We start from the raw sequence: 19,529 nt of genomic DNA on the forward strand, positions 1-19,529 counted from the left end.
GTGTTTAGCCTGGAAAAAAGAAGACTGAGCGGGGATATGAGAGCCCTCTTCAAGTATCTGATGGGTTGTGACATGGAAGATGGATTGTTTTCTCCTGCTCCAGAGGTAGGACCCGAATCAATGGATTCAAGTTACAAGGAAGGAGATTCTGACTAAATATCAGGAAGAACTTTCTGACAGTAAGAGCTGTTCAACAGTAGATGGTTGTGGGCTCTCCTTCATTAAAGGTTTTTAAGAAGAGGTTGGGTGGCCGTGGATGTTTTAGTTGAGATTCCCTCATTGCAGGGGTTGGAGTAGGTGACCCATGGAGTCCCTTGCAAATTTATAGTTCTATAATTCTATCTAGTTTCTGCCAACGCATGTGTTCAGTTAGGAGGAGGTGGCTCAAAAGACCTGAGGCTTGCCCAAATACCAGACTTCAGCTGGTTCACTGCACTCTGGTCTAAACAGATCTAAGCAGAAGCAGGACTGCTGGTTTTATTGGGGTTTCCTTTCTCCCCTCCCCAGTTTTTTCTTCAGTAAGAGCAGCAGAAGACAAGGAGAGAGCAGATCCAAAGAGGAACAGAGCTTCCTTACCTTGAATCATTGCACCAAAGACAAAGTCATGGTGGCACCTGATGTTTGTTCACCCACGAGAGAAAAAAGATCAGGTGCTTCATCTAAAGACAAGGCAAGTATTGTTTTTGTGTCGGGAAAGAGGGGCTTTGGTTCCTATATAGCATAAATGGAAGGGAGTTCCCTGAACAGCATGAGATGGGGGGGGGGCATCTGCCTGAGGGAAGGGATCCTCACACCAGGCATCTTCTGTGGACAAGCAGAGTTTGTGCAAGGCAGGTGTGCCCAAGATTATGGCCACCCATTGCTTCCCCCAGCAGGCCATCTGACCTTGTTCAAGAAGACTAAGCAGATAGGTTAGAATCAGGGGTCAGCAAACCTTTTCAGCAGGGGGCTGGTCCACTGTCCCTCAGACCTTGTGGGGGAAGGGACTATATTTTTTGGGGGGGGGGATGAACGAATTCCCATTCTCCACAAATAACCCAGAGATGCATTTTAAATAAAAGCACACATTCTACTCATGTAAAAACACGCTGATTCCCGGACTGTCCACAGGCCGGATTTAGAAGGCAATTGGGCAGGATCCGGCCCCCGGCTGTAGTTTGCGTACCCATGGGTTAGATAGTTGGCAACCAACAGATCAGGAATCAGGCAGAGGTGGGAGTTGCCTGAATGCCTCCATGACTGCTCTGATTCCCACAAGCAAAATAGCTCCTTTTCACCCCCACCTTCTCCATCACCATTTAATCCGCTGCCTCTTGACACCAGGCAGGTGCCTTCACTGTGCTCTTTCCAGCACCTGCTAAAAACATCTTTGGTTAGACAAGCCTGTTGTTGTTTTTTGTAATTTTTTTTTTACTGATTTCAAGTGTTGTATGAATGTTTTAAACTCTTTTTATTGATGATTTTAGTGCTTCGGTCTTTTCATAAACCGCTTTGTTGTTGTTTTTTAACCACCAAGCGGCAGATAGATTTTATGAAAACAAGTAAATTTATATGCCGCCTTTCCACAAAACCTCTCCTCAGATTATGCTTCCGGTGGCTTACAACAAAGGGGACAGAGAGAAATCTCAAAACCAGCAATGCAAGAGCAGTTTAATAGCAAGCATCCTGAAACGGCAAAGCAGCAGCAAATGTAACAGCAGGTGAAAAAGAAGATTTCAGTGCTATAAATGTAACGACATTATGTTTAACAACACCACCCCTCCTGGCAATAGGGAAAATAACAAGGGGGCTTGTCAGTTTCACCTGGTCCTGGAAACCCACCTCCTGAAAAGATGCTCACAGTCCCTCTTCTGCAACAACTTATTATGAGGCTTCCAAAGGCAGGGGGTGGGGCGGCTGCCTTTTCTCCACAGGCGGATGCCAAAAACAGCATCATTTTGCCAGCCACAGAGATGGCTGCCAGTGGGGTGGGTTCCTTGCTGCTTTGGCCAACAGGAACTTGCCTTCTATTCATAAAAGATAGATAGATAGATAGATAGATAGATAGATAGATAGATAGATAGATAGATAGATAAAGGGAGAGACTGGCTGCATTCTGGAGCCACAGGGGCATGACTCTGGAAGGGGCATACTGCCAGCACACACTTCTACCCCAAACAGCTTCCACCCCAGATGCCTCTCATTAGAGAAGAATGACGAGCCTCTCCAAATCTGGAAGCGACAGGGCCCAGGCCCCACTGCAAAGTTCCATCCTAAACCGTAATCTTCAAATCCAGCTAAAGAATCTGCATCTGCAAGTTCAGCACCAGCTCCCTCTCTCTCTCCCACACACCACATCAAAAGCACTGTTTGCTATCCTATTACGAGTGCAAATGTTGTCCTCCCATGATATTCACTTTCCTGACGTGTCACCTATTTCCACCAAGCTCTGCACATTTACTCTCCCCATGGACTGTAGTGCATTTTCACTGGGAGATGTCTGTTAATCTGATGCCTCTGCCGCGTTGCCAAGCAGCAAAGCCCTGGGCCTTGGGTGCAGGATGGAGGACGAGGCAGCAGAGGGCGCTGCTTGGCTTCAGTCATTCACCTGCCGGCAGCATCGCCAGAATCCTTGCTGCCTATTCAGAACGTAAGAAGTGTCTGCTGGATCAAGCCAAACTAGTCGAGTATCTCACAGTGCTCTCACAACCATATCCACGTGAGAAACCTGGAAGCAGAACCCAAGCACAAGAGCACTCTCACGTTCTGTAGTTCCCAGCAGTTTGTGTTCAGAAGCATTTCTGCCTGAGAGAGACCATGGAGGCAGAGCATAGCCATTGTGGCTAGTAAAAGGTAAAGGGACCCCTGACCATTAGGTCCAATTGTGACCGACTCTGGGGTTGTGGCGCTCATCTCGCTTTACTGGCCGAGGGAGCCGGCGTACAGCTTCCGGATCATGTGGCCAGCAGGACTAAGCCGCTTATGGCGAAACAGAGCAGCGCACGGAAACGCCGTTTACCTTCCCGCCGGAGTGGTACCTATTTATCTACTTGCACTTTGACATGCTTTCGAACTGCTAGGTTGGCAGGACCAGGGACCGAGCAACGGGAGCTTACCCCGTCACAGGGATTCGAATCGCTGACCTTCTGATCAGCAAGGCCAAGAGGCTCAGTGGTTTAGACCACAGTGCCACCCGCGTCCCATGCTATTGTGGCTACTAGCCCTAAATAGCCCCCCCCCATGACTTTTTCCAAGCCTCTTTTAAAGCCATCTATGTTGGTGGCCATCACAGTCTCCTGTGGGAGAACTATGTGTTGCATTGAAAAAGGACTTTCTTCCGTCTGTCCTGAATCGTCCAACGTTCAGATTCGTTGGATATCCTGGAGTTCTAGTGTTAATGAGAGAGGGAGGACAACTCTTCCCTACCCATTTCCTCCATGCCATAAACTTGCCTTCTCTCTAAACTATAAAGTCCCGAACGTGGCAACCTTTCTGCATAGGTGAGCTGCTCCATCCATTCTGGCCGCCCTTTCTCAACTTTGCAATATCCTTTTTTGAGTTCCAGCATGGCCTCTCATCTTGGGGTCTGAGGGAGATGTGTGAGAGGAGCAGGAAGTTGTAAAACAGCATAAAACCTGAGAATATCAGTCTTCCCATCGAAAGAGACAGAGAGGTCAGCTCAAGAGGTTAAAAGATACAGGGGCAGTCTGGGAATTTGGAGGCCCCTAACTCTATCTGTCTTGTTAACCCACATAAGGCCTCCCCCCTTTGGCAAGCTGAGTCGAGGGACATACCTAGGGTTCCTGGTGTCCTTGGCAAGGAGCTGTACTGGCACCCCTACCTGAAAAAGTCTCTTTACCACAATAGCCACATTCTAAATCACTACGTTTTACAGAAGTACTCAAAGTATCCAGGGTGAGGGCAAGGCGAGCAGGAAAGGTGAAAATATGCACACCTTTGGTCCAGAGTGCAAGAAGGGTGGGGAGCTTCTCCTACATTCAATCTCACTGCGACAGCGGCATCCCATCGCCACACACATGTATGTTGTACACTCCATAGTCTCCAGCAGTCTACCTTCATATTGACTTGCCATTTCTCCTAACACTCAGCTCCCAGCTCTTATTTAAACTCAGCACCTTACACAGATAATTGGAGATAGATTTCTGGGGTGATTTTTGCACCCCCAGCAGGTTTTGCCAACCTCTAGGTACACCCCTGTCTGAGGTGCACCCAAACATCCATGGCAAGCAGGCAATCTGTCTGCACCCAGAGCCTGAAAAGGTAAAATTGGGGGGGGGGGGGGGAGCATACAGCTTAATTCTGCTGAGTATATAAACCTGTCCTAAGCCTCAGCGGTGGGTGGATAATATTTGTCCAAAGGGCAGGTGGCTTGTTTACCTGAAGAAAAGAAACTGATTATCTTTCTGTTAATGCTGAATCCGGCACCTCTGGCAAGTCTCACATTAAGATCTAACAAGATTGGTTTCCCCCACCTACCTGGAAATAGTCCGTTGGTGCCTCTCTCATTGCTTCCCTCAGGAAACTGGGCTGCCCTAATGTTGCGATGTGTGAAAGTTCTGCTATCAGTTATTTCCCAGCCTCTCTCAAACTCTTTCAGGCTGATTTCAGGAAGGTGGGATAAATCGAGTGAAATGGTCAGATTTGCATCAATTTACATGCCCTGGACAAGTGGCACAGCCGGACAGTTCATTAGCTGAAGGCGAGGGCTTTTAGCCTGCTCAGTTTACAGCAGCAGAGGAAGAGGTTGTAGTAGATAGAAAGATTTGTGTGATTTATGTGGAAACAGGGGGTGATGGGAGCAGGTCTGCAAACACTGGCAACCCCAGCACTTGGCAAGTACAGTCAGGGCCCAGAGATGGTCAAAAGCCCCACTGACCCAAACCAAATATGGAACATAATCCCTAATCCCCGGGGCAGAAATTGGGAATTTTAAAGCCCAAAGTCCACCTCTGCTCTCACCTTCAGCTATCAAACACAAATTCTCTGGCCTGTGGTTGAAAGTGAGCAGAGAGGTACCTGTATGTGAGGTTTAAGAGCAGCACTGGAAGAGGATGCTGTTTGGGGATTTTTCATGCCTACCTTTGGACACACCTGTCTCCCTCTGCTCTGGATTTATAAATGCAATCATACAGGTGCGTGAGTTAAATCATCCGGCCCAAGATAGGATGACAGTCTTAAATGGGTTAAGAGAGGAGTAATATTGTAACGCCAATAAAACTCTCAAGGGAACAGCTTTCCACTTGCAGCACTAACTTTCAGGTAGCAAAGAAGAAAGAGATAAAAATGAGAAAACAGTATTGTTCAACACTCAGTTTAAACTTTCAACATGCCTGCCTGCTGTCAGCTTAGAGAACAAAACCGATACAGCTTGCCACTTTTAAAAATTAATCTTTCCTTAACAATATCACAGTCCAGAAATCCTTGCTTTAGCTTTGGGCTGGGGAAAGATGGAGAAGTTCCTGAAAATCCAGCCTGTTTTTATTCTACCACCTATTGTTAAATTTTGCTTCAGCTGTTTTATATGGAAACCACCCTTCCCCTCTTCCCCTGCTCAGCTCCCAGATTTTGCTTCCAATAAAAATGGAAGCTTTTTTCCTGGAAATTGTATCTTTGGATGCTTCTATTCTCTCTCTCTCTCTCTCTCTCTCTCTCTTTCTTTCTTTCTTTCTTTCTTTCTTTCTTTCTTTCTTTCTTAGGAATGTTTCAGAAAGTCTTACCAGCTGCATTCTTGAGTGAACAAAAAATAAAGAAGTAACAGGAAAGAATCCCAGGCTATTTCACTCCTCTTCAAATACACCTCTTAGCCCTTTTCAGGACATTTAGTCATAAAGCGAGCATGTTGTTGGAAGCTTGGGTGCAAGACAGCTTGTAGAAAGGGGTTTCCATGGGATTTAAACAGCAAGGGATTGTCAGGTTCCTAGACCATCCCTGTACCTTTAACCTTGCTAGCCTTTAAAGTTTAAACTGATACCTCTTAGGCTGCATCCTGATTACAGCTTCTGCCTCCTCCTCCTCCTCAGACTTTTCTGGACCTGCAGACATGAAGCCATCATGAATATGTCATCTGAAAGCAAAAGGGGCAAGATGAGGGTCTTTCCTACCCTCTTAATGGAAATCTTTTGCCAGTTGGCACTCCTCAAGGAAGAAATACCAACAACCTCAGATATGCAAATGACACAACCTTGATGGCAGAAAGTGAGGAGGAATTAAATAAACTTTTAATGATGGTGAAAGAGGAGAGGGCAAAATATGGTCTGAAGCTCAACATCAAAAAAAGGAGATCATAGCCACTGGTCCCATCACCTCCTGGCAAATAGAAGGGGTAGAAATGGAGGGAGTGAGAGATTTTACTTTCTTGGCCTCCATGATCACTGCAGATGGTGACAGCAGCCACGAAATTAAAAGACGCCTGCTTCTTGGGAGAAAAGCAATGACAAACCCAGACAACATCTTAAAAAGCAGAGATATCACCTTGCCAACAAAGGCTCGTATAGTTAAAGCTATGGTTTTCCCAGTAGTGATGTATGGAAGTGAGAGCTGGACCATAAAGAACGCCGATCGCCGAAGAATGAATGCTTTTGAATTATGGTGCTGGAGGAGACTCTTGAGAGTCCCATGGACTGCAAGAAGATCAAACCTCTCCATTCTTAAGAAAATCAACCCTGAGTGCTCACTGGAAGGACAGATCCTGAAGCTGAGGCTCCAATACTTTGGCCACCTCATGAGAAGAGAAGACTCCCTGGAAAAGACCCTGATGTTGGGAAAGATGGAGGGCACAAGGAGAAGGGGACAACAGAGGACGAGATGGTTGGACAGTGTTCTCAAAGCTACGAACATGAGTTTGACCAAACTGTGGGAGGCAGTAGTGTGTTCTGGTCCAGGGGGTCATGAAGAGTCAGACACGACTAAAGGACTAAACAACAACAACTCTTCAAAGCAGGCAGGGACATGTGTGGCGCTGTGGGTTAAACCACTGTGCCACTTGGGTTTGCCGATTGAAAGGTCGGTGGTTCGAATCCCCACGTCAGGGTGAGCTCCTGTTGCTTGGTCCCAGCTCCTGCCAACCTAGCAGTTTGAAAGCACACCAGTGCAAGTAGATGAATAGGTACCGCTCTGGCAGGAAGGTACACGGCGTTTCCATTCGCTGCTCTGACTTCGGCAGGAGCGGCTTAGTCATGCTGGCCACATGACCCGTAAATACTGTCTGCGAAAGCAGACGGGCGCCGGCTCCCTCGGCCTGTAAAGCGAGATGAGCACCGCAACCCTAGAGTCGTTCATGACTGGACTAATTGTCAGGGGTACCTTTACTCCTCAAGGCAAAGGGACTGTGCTGCCTCTGAGCTCCCCTCCCTGAGAGTTCCCACATCCATTACATGATAAGAGTAGATTCCATGCAATACCGAAATCCCCCTGCTGAAACCAGAGAGCCAGAAATCGAAGCCTGAGCTCAGAAGACATACACACATACCCTCCAAAGCAAATGAGTCGTGCCCAGAGAGAAGCAGGCCCCGCTCCCTGGCTGCTGGTATAGAAATCGATGGGAAGGCTGCGCCAGCCAAGGTCAGCTGTGGCAGAGCTTTAGCGATGTATAAATGGCAGAGAAGCAGGTTGTCCGCAAGTCTGTGGGCGAGATGAGCAGAGGGAGAGAAAGGAAATAAATCAATGCTCCTTTTTGTTAAGTGAAGAAAGTAACTCCCAAAGGCACAAAGCTTTTTCTGAAAGGCGGGCTGCATTGTGCACACCTCCCACAGGACAAAAGAAGCCAGCTCTTGTCGTGCTGGAGAGGGGTCAGTAACATATTGGGGTGCCACACTCGTGGTGGGTGAGAGGGGTACCCTCCTTGCCTCCTGCACCGGTCAATGGCTACCATTCATCCCCATGGAGGAATGTAAAGCAGTGATTTAGGAAGGGACGCTGTATTGGAGTAAACAGCAAGGGAGGGGAATAGGAGAGCTGCAATGGAGGGAGCCAAGGGGGAGCAGTGTGGACCCCACTCATCACACCAGCCAATTTCCGCCAGGAGTGTCAGCTTGGCCCCACGACCATGGGTGCCCAGGGCTGCGGGTGCCATGCACTGTGCATGGCCCTGGAGCCGAAATTTGTGCGTGCCTGGCTCCCTCATGAGGAATTTTGTGAGTGCTTGGGCACCCAGGTCCCCTGGGAGCTGGCACCTATGTTCCTGCACACACACACACCCCACAGCAGAAGTCTGCCATGATCTGGGAAGCAGGCGCCACTGTCAGATCCAGCAGCAGGTCCACGATCAAAGTGTCACGCGGTGGCCAAAATCACTCCCTTGGTTTGCCCAGGTAGGGAACTAAAAACACACCCAATATCCAAGCAAGACGATACCCCTCTTTATGGACTTCACTGCAGTAAAGGACAGTCCCCTGAAGGGATGGGCGCTGCACTGATCACAGGTTTCGCACAGCTTTTTGTACATCCTACTCATTACATCCTAACTTTCACGTTGCCCATTCCACTTCAGCTGTGACATGACATCTTCACATACCAGTCAGAGAAACTGTATGAGTTGGCCACGCCAATGCAGGTGGCTCCCCATTTACAATACCTGTGATCTATCTGCACACAACCATGCACTGATGCGGCGCCAGGGACCCAAGGGTGGTGCTGTGGTCTAAACCACTGAGCCTCTTGAGCTTGCCAATCGGAAGGTTGGCAGTTCGAATCTGCTTGACTCTGTCCCAGCTCCTGCCAAGCAAGCAGTTAGAAAGCACGCCAGTGCAAGTAGATGAATAGGTACCTCTCCAGTGGGAAGGTAAATGGCGTTTCCATGCGCTCTGGTTTCAGTCATGATGTCCCGTTGTGCTAGAAGCAGTTTAGTCCTGCTGGCCACATGATCCGTAAAGCTGTCTGTGGACAAACGCCGAGCCCCTCGGCCTGAAAGTGAGATGAGCGCTGCAACCCCATAGTCGCCTTTGACTGGACTTAACCATCCAGGGGTCCTTTACCTTTTTTTACCTTGCCAGGGACCCAGAAGTTGAACCCAAAAGTGGAGAGCACCCTGGAGCCTGAAGAGGACGTCTTCTTTGGGTTCTTGGGTGGGTCTTCTCGTGAGCCACGGTGCTTCCCATTTATGTGCACTTCACTGACTTGTGCGGAGGCCCGGAACATAACCCGCACATACCATACAAGAACGGTAAACAGCAGCAAATTGCACCAAAGTTAATCTTTAAACTAATGAGACAGATTCTTCATCATCTCTGTCTCTGATCTGTGAGGAAGGAGCATGCTTTTGAAATCGGCAAAGGCTTCCATATCTTTCCCATAACCATGTTCAAACAAACTAATAATTAGTAAACATTAGGAAATGTGTGCAAAAGAACAAGAATATATTTGTGCATTGAACTTATCTTAAATAATATTAATATCCTTTAATGCCTTTTATTTCTGTTCGTACTTCTTACCTTATTAATACAATAGCCTCATTGCCCCCACTTCGTCTCTACAATGTACTTGGCACTAAATCAACCATTCCTTGGCCATCACAGTCCCTGCACACGAGTCGCTGCTCTGCTCAACAAACAATGAATAGAGCAGCAAACAACCACCAACCTTGTCTTAGCAAGGGCTTCCATAGTTCATTCTGGGTCAATACTTCTAAATGCTACTTTTCCAGACGTATACTAGTCTGGAGATTTCAGGGTACAGTGGTACCTCAGGTTAAGAACTTAATTCATTCTGGAGAAACTGTTCTTAACCTGAGGTACCACTTTAGCTAATGGGGCCTCCTGCTGCCACTGCTGCACAATTTCTGTTCTCATCCTGAAACAAAGTTCTTCACCTGAGGTACTATTTCTGGGTTAGCGGAGTCTGTAACCTGAAGCGTCTGTAACCTGAAGCATCTGTAACCTGAGGTACCACTGTAATAGAATTTGGGGAGCAACGGCCGGGATAAAGGCACTCCTTTCACAACTTTGTTGTGGACAAATGTCCCATTGAGTTGGGGTGAATGTAGCCAATGAACACACCAAGCTGGAAAGTCAAATTCAGCCATGGCAGAAGCCAATAGATTGGGTTAGCACCCAAAAAATAATCTGTGCCATTGCGAGGAGCACAAAGCATTTATTCATATAATCCCAGTACATTATTACACATGTAGAGCATGTAGTCGTGATTGCTGTGGGCTACATGCACATAACATTAAGCACAGACCTTGAGGTTAGTCTTCCTGCTAGTCTCAGGCTCAATTCCCAGAGTCCTTTGGTCACTACCCATCACTCACACTTCCTTGACCTGGGCATTGCCTTATTGCCGGGACGTCTTTTGTCATTTGCAAGCCTAATCTAACCAGGGGAGAAGTCGTCATTATGGGCACACTTAGGCCAAGAGGGCTCTCTAGTCCCTTCAAAAGGACAAGTCCAGAGAGAAGCAACTCAGTAAAGCACGTTAAACAACACTGGCTACCCCTGTCCCAAAAATAAAGGGGAACTGTAGTTTGTTAAGGGCATTAAGTGTTGTTAGGTGACCCCCTTTTCCTGTTGCAGAGATGCAGTTCCCAGAGTGATTGATTGTTATTCCATTTTGGAATCATGGCTCTGCAAGAGGACTAGGGGGGTCTTCAGACTCTCAGCACCTTTAACAAACAACAATTCCCAGGATTCTTTGAGGGAAGCCATGACTGTTTAAAGTGATATGATACATGGGGCCCCAGACAGACAAAAGGGATGGTGGAATTCATCCCGACAAGGTGTAGGGATGTCTTGAAAGGTAGCTTAGACCAGGCTTTCTCAACCTCGGCCCTCCAGATGTTCTAAGACTACAGTTCCCATCATCCCTGACCACTGGTCCTGCTAGCTAGGGATCATGGGAGTTGTAGGCTAAAAACATCTGGAGGGTTGAGGTTGCGGAAGCCTGGCTTAGACAAATACATAGAGAAGAAAGCTATCCATGCCCACAAGCCACAGTGGCCATGTTCTTCCTCCTCTGTGGGAGGAAATATGACTATTTTATGGAGATCACAAATGACCCCATGGACCAGAGAACACCAGGCACTCCTGTCTTCCACTGCCTCCCGCAGTTTGGTCAAACTCATGCTGGTAGCTTCTATGATACTGTCCCACCATCTCATCCTCTGTCGTCCTTGTCTCCTTGTGCCCTCCATCTTTCCCAACATCAGGGTCTTTTCCAGGGAGTCTTGTCATGGCCAAAGTCTTGGAGCCTCAGCTTCACAATCTGTCCTTCCAGTGAGCACTCAGGGCTGATTTCCTTCAGAATGGAGAGGTCTGATCTTCTTGCAGTCCATGAGACTCTCAAGAGTCTCCTCCAGCACCATAATTCAAAAGCAGAAGCAGAACCCATACAATGAAAGTGAAAGTACAGTGCAATAACAGTCTCAGACAGAAGAGATAAGACAGTCTTCCGTTCCCACACTCTTCTCAGACACCTCATCTGATTTATACTAATCATACTAGCCAGCATTGGTTATGTAAAATCCTAATAGTCCAATCCTCTTTTGGTGGCTTGGTCATCCCTGCCTCCCGTGGGAGTGAGTTCCATAGTTTAACTATGCATTGCATGGAGAAGGATTTCCTTGTAGACAAACCACGAGACCAGGCTGGCTTCCTCTTTCTCTGGAGGTGTTTTCCAGCCCAGCACATACTATACCACAGCCGGAGGAAGATGCAAGACTTTCACTCCTCTTGCCTCAGCCAGCATCTCTGTCATAAGATCACATTGAGCAGGAAAACTGCACTTTACTCTTCTTGAACAAGGCAGAGAAATTCCCTTCCAGGTTTCAGCCTCTCCCTTCCTTGCCTCAAGCCATTGACTCATGATTACATCATAAACTCAAGCATGGACAGCTTGAACTCGAAAATGCTTGGCCCTGATTCTGCCTCAACACTTCGTTCATTTTCTATCTTCATCAGTCATTAGTATATAATGTATCTGAAGAGCTTCTATAAAGGAAGAGTAGGCAGATATTGTCAACTCCAGCTCCAGGTTTAATATGAAGTCACATCATCATCAACAACAACAACAATTTTATTATTAATACCCCACCCATCTGACTGGGTTTCCCCAGTCACTCCGGGCGGCTTCCTGCATATCTGAAAACATAATAAAACATGAAGCATTAAAAACATCCCAATACAGGGCTATCTTTTAAAAGTTGTGTAATTCTTTATTTCCTTGGCATCTGATGGGAGGGCGTTGCACAGGGCGGGCACCACTATCGAGAAGGCCCTCTGCCCGGTTCCCTGTAACCTCGCTTCTCACAGTGAGGGAACTACCAGAAGGCCCTTGGAACTGGGCCTCAGTGTCCGAGCTGAACTATAGGGGTGGAGATGCTCCTTCAGGTATACTGCGCCAAGGCCATTTAGGGCTTTCAAGGTCAGCATCAACACTTTGAATTGTGCTCAGAAATGTACTGGGAGCCACTGTAGGTCTTTCAGGACCAGTGTTATATGGTCTCAGCAACTGGATTAGTTGCAGTTTCTGGGTCACCTTCAAAGGTAGCCCCACATAGAGCACATGGCCGTAGTCCAAGCAGGAGATAGCCAGAGCATGCATCACTCTGGTGAGACAGTCTGCGGGCAGATAGGGTGTGTACCAGATGGAGCTGCTAGACACAGTATTGACCTGTGCCTCCATGGACAGCTGTGAGTCCAAAATGACTCCCAGGCTGGTCCCTGGCCCTCAGGGGCACAGTTGCCCCATTCAGAACCAGGGAGTCCCCACATCTGCCCGACCCCTGTCCCACAAGAACAGGACTTCTATCTTGTCAGGATTCAACCTCAATCTCTTAGCCGCCATCACTGGTCTATCCAGCTCAGCATTACCTTCTCTCCCAAGATCCCACAGGCCTTCCTAGAGAGGCTTCTGGAGAGCAAAGCTGACATTTCCATCATAAAGGACACATCAGTCTCTGTTTTGATTGATTGATTGATTGATTGATTGATTCTATTTCTGCACCTAAACCAGTTAGGAGCTGCCTTTCCAGATTGGATCAAGCCCAGCCTTGTGGCTCTGGGTACTTCCAGATGGGGCTTAATATTGCAAATAGGTATTTGGCAACAGATAGACACATATTATTATATATTTGGGGGGGCCTCTGTAAACCCTATGAATTAATAAATGGTAAGATTTCAATTATTTTGACATTTAAGATTGGAGACCAGCGGAATCCTTTGGCCTGAGGAGACAGATGTTGCCAAGGTGATGGAGTGTGTGTTTGAAGTGACAGGAAAGGGGAGTTTTTTGGTCAGGTGTTCTGGGAGGACGAAGAAGGAAGACTGGGATACATCTTGGGAAGGATGGCTGAAGGCTGGCGGAGTGAGATGCCTTGTACTCCAAGGACAAGCCCCTCTAGAAAGGATCGTGCTCTAAGATCTGGACTCTCTCCATGCAGACTGAAGGTGTAAATAGGTGAATAAATCATATTTATTAAAGCAACAACAGTCTCTGCTGTGTCTTCAGATCCCTGAAGGAGTACAGACCCTGGGACTCCCTGGATTCTTGCTACAACTCAGCGGAATGGGGGTGGCACAGCCCTCCTCCCTGGTGGAAAATATATATAATACTCCCGCAATCTGGTTTAGCATAATATCCCCCTACTATCTGAAGCAAAATCAGGATTCTGCTCTTGAAGGGAGGGGCTTTTCATAGAAAGAAAGAAAGAAAAAAACCAAGCTGGGAAGCTCCAGCAAAGACATTGTCTTGTTTTCGAGAAGCAGGTTGACACAAACAGCAGCAATCGTCCTAAAGCGACTGCCATGTAGTTTTAACATTATTGATTATTCCTCCTCCTATTTTATATTTTAAGAAAATAATTGGTTAGCACACTCGTTTTTTCTTGCGTTATCTTGCATTTCCACATGCTTATTATCCTCAAATGACAAAATAATTGCTAGCGCTTTAGTCGTCCATGCCCCTCTTAAATCAATTTGCTTTCAAATTCCAGCTTGGGAAGGGTTGTGCGGCAAAGCTACAGACATCAGCTTCCTCCTCCAAGCGTGCGTGCTTGCACACACACACACACACACACACACACACACAAAGAACATACGGTGGCCATGTGACCTCCATTGCAGAAGGCAGTCCTCTTTCTGATGACATCCTCAGTGTGAAGGGCTCTCTGATCCAAGTTGATTTTTTCCAACATTTATTCATAAAAATATTTATAAAAATATCAGTGGGTTACAATATTTGTGTATAAAAGCATACAATAGGAACCATATTTTAAACATTAAAACCCGAAATCAACTACGGTAACTAATGTGAAAATATGTATTCTTAACTACTTGAATAAACCTGACGGAACAGGAACGTTTTTCCACCGGCGTTTAAAAGTTGGAATGGACGGTGCCTGAGGAATCTCCAGTGGCAGGGAGTTCCACAGGACTAGGCCAATGTCACTAAAGGCTCCGTTTCTTGTTGCCTTCAAGCAGAGAAATGACTGACGAGGCCCCTGTAGATAATCTCAGTGATCAAGATGGAATACAATAAGGTCACCATATTTCAAAAAGTAAAAACCAGGAAACCCAAAAAATTGTTGAGGTTGTTGTTGTTTTTTTAAAAAAGACCCTAAAGTTGTTACGAAAACACAGGGTTTTTTGCAGTTGACTTGCCTAAGATCCAGGACAAAGCACCACCTTTTGGAAATTCCCCCCGGATGTCAATTCCACCTTTGAAATCCTGGTAATGTCCAGGAAAATTCAGACGTATGTCAGCCCTGGAATACAAGGATTCAAGAAAGAACCTTACAGAACCTTGTGGACCGTTGATTATGACATTAACTCATGAGGACTAGTGTCCTTGTCATTGGATGCAAAGTGTTGCCGGCAGGGAGGGGCCTTCCAGATGGGTGCTTATTGTGGGATGGATGCTGCACTGTTTTCTGAGTCTGCACGGCGATGTCTGACGTAGGCATCCAAACGGTAGCCTGTATGTTTTCCTCATTTACCCTTTCCAACAAAAAATCCAGAAAGTTATTAGCATTAGGCAGGACCTTTGCAATGATGAGATCAGCTTCTGGCTCTCTTGACCCCAGTGCGTTCTGGGGGGTGGGAGCCAGTTGGGGGTGGAGTTGAGCAGATGGGTGGCATAGCTGGTTGTAGTGAACATGTCTTTCGGCGATGCCTTCTGCCCTTACAGAAGCAGCTGGGTCATCACCTCCCGCCTGTGGTTTGTAACTACGTGGTGATATAGCCCCCACTTCTTGGGTAAGAGAGCGGTGAAGAGAGATAATAATAATAATAATAATAATAATAATAATAATAATAATAATAATTTATTTGTACCCCACCCATCTGGCTAGGTTTCCCCAGCCACTCTGGGTGGCTTCCAACAAAGATTAAAAATACCGTATTTTTCGCTCTATAAGACGCACCAGACCACAAGACGCACTTAGTTTTTGGAGGAGAAAAACAAGGAAAAAAATAATCTGAATCCCAGAAACCAGAACAGCAAGAGGGATCGTGATCCTTCTTGCTGTTCTGGCATCTGGGATAGCTGCGCAGCCTGCGTTTGCTCCGTAAGACGCACACACATTTCCCCTTACTTTTTAGGAGGGAAAAAGTGAGTCTTATAGAGCAAAAAATACGGTACATCAAAATGTCACACATTAAAAACTTCCCTGAACAGGGCTGCCTTCAGATGTCTTCTAAATGTTAGTTGTTTATTTCCTTGATATCTGATGGGAGGGTATTCCACAGGGTGGGCGCCACTACCGAGAAGGCCCTCTGCTTGGTTTCCTGTAGCTTTGCTTCTCATAGTGAGGGAACCACCAGAAGGCCCTCGGCGCCGGACCTCAGCGTCCAGGCTGGATGATGGGGGTGGAGACGCTCCTTCAGGTATACAGGGCCGAAGCCGTTTAGGGCTTTCAAGGTCAGCACCAACACTTTGAATTGTGCTTGGAAATGTACTGGGAGCCACTGTAGGCCTTTCAGGACCAGTGTCATATGGTCTCGGCAACCACTCCCAGTCACTAGTCTAGCTGCCGCATTCTGGATTAATTGCAGGTCCAAGTCGCCTTCAAAGGTAGCCCCATGTAGAGCATATTGCAGTAGTCCAAGCAAGTAGTCCAATATAAAAACCAACAAACCCAACCATCAAAACAAAACAAAACAAAAACCCTGCACCTAACACTTAGGTTACTTGCTATTCAGCCATTTTTTCCGGTCCGGCACATGCTTTCGTTACAACACCTCTTAAACTGGTTTTCTTTCACTGGCTGTCTTTCCATCTATGGAATCTGGCCACACAGTTTGTTTAAGAAGCTGGGGATTCCTGGCCCAAGGCTTTGCCTTTCACCTGGACCTTTCTTGAATACCGGAAAGTGAGTGTTCTGCAGCCGGTCTTGTGACAGTCGCCCTGTGGCATACAAGAGTGAGTGGCTTTGCGAGTTGATGAAATGTCAACTAGGATTTCTGCAATTTCATGTTTTCAGTGCTAAGGAGTGCATTTTCCTGGGAAAAGTGGTGAGGTAAACAGTTGGAGGATGGATGGCGGTTAACAGATTGAGGTTGAATCCTGACAAGACAGAAGTACTGTTTTGGGGGGACAGGGGGCAGTTGAGTTTATTCACTGCTGCTGAATAAACTCGACTTCACCCTGTCATCTACTGCCTTCATAGACTTCTTTATTGATGCTGTCAAAAAAATCAAGAAGGACCGTCAAAAGAATCAGCACCCAGTCAGTATGGCCCCTTCCTGGACATCGCATGTGAAAGGTCAGGTGTGTGATTGACACTCCGTTCTGTCCTGCTAACCTTTGCCTCTGTCTCTGTTCCCTTGCAGGACAGAGTTGACTTTCTGCAGCTCATGGTGGACTCTCAGATCTCAGGCAACGTCTCCAATGAAACAAGTTCCTATAAAGGTAAATAGACAGGTGGCACCTCCGAACAGTGGCTGTGTTTGCAGGTTCCCCACAGGCATCAAGGGGCTGCTGTGATCCACCAGACTCTGGTTGGGTTTCTAATTGTCAGGGGCTCAGGAGCAGAAGCACAGGAGGGATTTCTATCCCTCTGTTGAAGGCCACTCCCACCTACAAAGCTGTCCTTCAGTTGGAGTATCTGGACTTAAAGCATATCCAAAGCACATTTTCACTCCTCAAAGAAGTCTGGGCACTATCATTCATCCAACGTTGCTGAGAATCTTAACTCTCTGAGAGGTAAAAAAGCAAACAAACTACAGTGCCTCGATTTTTTGTTGTTGGACAAAAAGTGCTTCTAATGTGCTCTCAAGGTGATGTGTGTGCACAACTTATGTGACCTGCTCCCTCAGTTTCCATATTATGCTCAGCAGTGACCTGGAGGAGAGTTTGGAGAGGGAAGTGGGAGAGAAGGGGAAAGAGCCAGTGGGGTGCAGTGGTTAGAGTGCCGGACTAGGACCTGGGAGAGACTGGGGTTCAAATCCCGCCGCACAACCACAATGGAGCTCACTGTATGACCAGCCAATTCTTTCTCAGCCCAGCCTCCCTCACAGGGTTCTTGTGGGGATAAAATGGGGAGGGGGGAAACAAGCCAGTATGAAGTGGTTATTGTGGTGGGCTAGGGGGAATGGGGGTTCAAATCCTGGAGACCTGGCTAAAATAAAGCTCACTGGCAGACCTTGGGGGTCAGTCGCTGCCTCTCAGCCTAACCTGCCTCACAGGGACGTTGTGAAGATTAAATGAAGAGCAAGAGGTGGGAATTAAGTTTACACCACCTTGAGCTCCTTGGAGAAAAAGTTAGAATATAAATGCAAAAACACCTTTACAACCCAAACTCAGGCATCCCCAAACTCAGCCCTCCAGATGTTTTGGGACTACAACTCCCATCATCCCTAGCTAACAGGACCAGTGGTCAGGGATGAAGGGAATTATAGTCCCAAAACATCTGGAGGGCCGAGTTTGGGGGTGCCTGCTGTACATGGTGCCAATCGGCTATCATGGTGTGACCACCATTTTTTCCCTACCAGAATGGATTTCAGATCAATTCAATTGGGAGTCAGGCTTGAGCTATTTGCAGAGAAACACCAATAAGAAGCATAGCAATCGCAACAACAGAGCTACATAAAAAAGGAACCAACAGAGCAGTTGGACTGAAACTACAGCCTGAGCTGCTCCTTCCAGAATGGACACAGACCAATAGCATCCTGAAACCGGTGGCTACTCCTTACAAGTGCCATGCAATTTCTCCCTTGCTTTCTTCTTCTAAGAAAGTTCCCTTCAGTTTGCAAATCCTCTGAGCCTCTGTCCATTAAAAGAAAAAGAAGCATTTTAGTGTGAAATGGAAGGGAGAGGCCAACTCTTCTCTTGTGAAACAATTGCTCATCTTCCAGGTGATGGAGAAGCGTCTTCTGCCCATCATTACCTTGAGGTTGCATCTCTGAGGGAATTTTGCAACAGGTCCGGAGTGGCTTGACTGCAAGTTGCAGCAGAATTGTATATTATAGATACAATTTACAGCATGGGAGAAGTTATGGCAATGTGGTTTAAAATTTATAGCATGCTGTACGCTGAAAGAAAATTATATGAAAATGATGTGCCACTGTTATTTAACTCCCAGTAAATTAATAAATTTGTACAAAACAGGATCTAATTGTACAAAATCTAAAATTGTACAAAACAGGATCTAATATGTGTTAGAGATATAAGGAGAAAGAAGGCACCTTTTAGCATATGTGGTGGACATGCAAGATAGTAAAAGCATTCTGGGAAATGATATATAATTAATTGGGAAAAAAAGTTTAAAATATTTTTTTTTAAAAAAAAGCCTGAAGACAAAGTCCCACAGAGAAGAATGGCAGATTAAGTTGACCAGAAGATTAAGTAATCAGGAAGACGAAGACTTTAATAAGGAATGGGGAAAATTTATAATTTATCTTTAAAACCATTGTAAACAGTTAAAACTGTTAGTGGGATTGGAATTACACTTGTAACGATGAACTATGGACGTAATGGAGATGTAAAAAAGTTGGATTAATATAAAAGATGCGGAAGGAAAGAATTAACAATAAGACCCACAAAGGGAGAAGGGGATTTTTTAAAAATTAAGGAAGTTGCAGCAGAAGATCAGGCAAAAACTTCCTTGTGCAGCTGGGAAACACCAAATGTGAACTTGGAGACTCGGTCTCTGCCTTCAGTTCCAGCAACTTGGACTAAGCGCATTGCAGACACAGGTATCTCCCAAAGTGTTGCCTGGGGCCAGCTCACTTTATTTAAATTGCCAGATTTCACACACACAACCCTTTTACTCTTGTTTTTATTTTATTTTTGTCCCCTTTAATAAGTGCTTTCAACAATGTCCCAAAAGACGTTGATTTAGACAACTTAGATTACCGATATTCAACAGTATTCAAAAGTGTGGCAAATTGCTCTTCTAGAAAAAGATTTCCCACAAGTTGAAAGTAGCTAGAGAGGTCATAACACAAGAGACCTTTTTCTTTCTTTCTTTTTTGGCAATGCAACACACTTTTATTTTATTTTATTTTCAAACGCAGAAGCACATGGCCACAAGGTCCTTCCTGTTTACTCCAGGGTGCGTATTTTGTGAAAGGATTTTAAGGCCAACACAGGCTCTTTAT

General features: G+C 46.3%; 1 long non-coding RNA gene across 2 annotated transcripts in view; it reads right to left on the reverse strand.

Moving 5' to 3' along the window:
* The window catches only part of LOC310831385, a 50,246-nt gene that overhangs the window by 8,478 nt on the left and 22,239 nt on the right, over positions 1-19,529 (reverse strand). The window lies entirely within an intron of this gene.

This window comes from Podarcis gaigeae (assembly GCF_964106915.1).
Source record: "Podarcis gaigeae genome assembly, chromosome: 14".
Lineage (NCBI taxonomy): Eukaryota > Metazoa > Chordata > Lepidosauria > Squamata > Lacertidae > Podarcis > Podarcis gaigeae.